The 1,083-nt window shown below is 41.8% G+C and overlaps 1 protein-coding gene across 3 annotated transcripts in view; it reads left to right on the forward strand.

The window, feature by feature from the left end:
* The first annotated feature begins 512 nt into the window (after positions 1 to 512).
* Positions 513 to 1,083, forward strand: part of LOC138021436 (melanopsin-like) — a 58,708-nt gene continuing 58,137 nt past the window's right edge. Inside the window, exon 1 of one of the 3 annotated variants that reach the window (XM_068868317.1) lies at positions 513 to 598. The gene's annotated coding sequence lies outside the window, so the exon portion shown is untranslated. Of the gene's footprint in view, positions 605 to 1,083 lie in introns of all 3 variants that reach the window. The other 2 variants (XM_068868313.1, XM_068868316.1) reach the window with 2 other exon arrangements.

A 1,083-nucleotide genomic window follows, 5' to 3' on the forward strand; every position in this document is an offset into this window, starting at 1 on the left:
AATCGTATCGTGTAAATCCGCCCTAATAAAGGTCTTCCTTTACTAGCGGCCGGACTAGCGGCCTCATTATGGGTCTCGATTTGACGATATTCAGTGAAAGGGCCCAGTTGATCGTCCCAATACGCTGGCCTTGTCTAATTCACTGAAATGATGGCTGAAATTACTAAAAGAAAGGCGTGTGCTTGCTCGCGGAAGAAAAAAAACAAATGTAGTCGAGATGATATCCTGCGTAGCTGGCGGGATATTTCGTTGCAGGATTAATTAAATCTATGGTGGCCTCGTTGTGTTTCGGCCGCGAGTGAAATCCCAAAGCTACTGGTCCCCATTACAGTCGCGGCCCACACGCGGACAAAACCATTGCACTCGCGAGTGTTAAATAATCCTGGGATAAAAAATCCCGCCAGCTACGTAGGCTGTCGAGATCACTTCATTGCTTACTCTTACTTCACTTCATTTAACGTTCCCCAGTAAGCGCTTCAATTCACAAAGTCCAGTGGGCTTACGGGCGCAGGCGCGAAGTTGAACATGGAATTACCAAGAAGAACTCCTCGTACAGGTTTAATATTGGGAAATACAGTAAGGTGACACACTGCTTCAGGTAAAGGTAAAAGGTAAAAGGTAAAATCTTTATTTAAACACGGTATTTCCTTCAGGACTTTACAATAATGAATTTAAATAAATCTAACTTCCTAACTAAATTGAATTACTAAAAACTACTGCAATAAAAGAAATGATATATCGATAGGAGAGGGTCGTACAGGGGGGATCTCTGGCACGATTTACGAACCTAAAAAATAGAGGATCACGGTTCAAGGACATAAACAATTTGTTTTCCCGAATCACGAAAATAAGAAAGCAAGATACTCTTTTTAATGACCTGTGCTTACATTAGAAACAGTGTTTGAAGGAAGCAAACTCGCGAATGGCCATTACAGTTAAGGCTCCATATTGCAAATTGCATGCCTAAATCACTCTCGATAGACTACTCTAACAATTCGGAGAACTTGCGCCCCAAAATCACGTAGAATTAAGTGGTAAAATCAGAAATATCGGTTAATGATTCAGGTTCTTCACGGGTCACGC

The sequence above is a fragment of the Montipora capricornis genome, chromosome 10, assembly GCF_036669925.1.
Source record: "Montipora capricornis isolate CH-2021 chromosome 10, ASM3666992v2, whole genome shotgun sequence".
NCBI classification, from domain to species: domain Eukaryota; kingdom Metazoa; phylum Cnidaria; class Anthozoa; order Scleractinia; family Acroporidae; genus Montipora; species Montipora capricornis.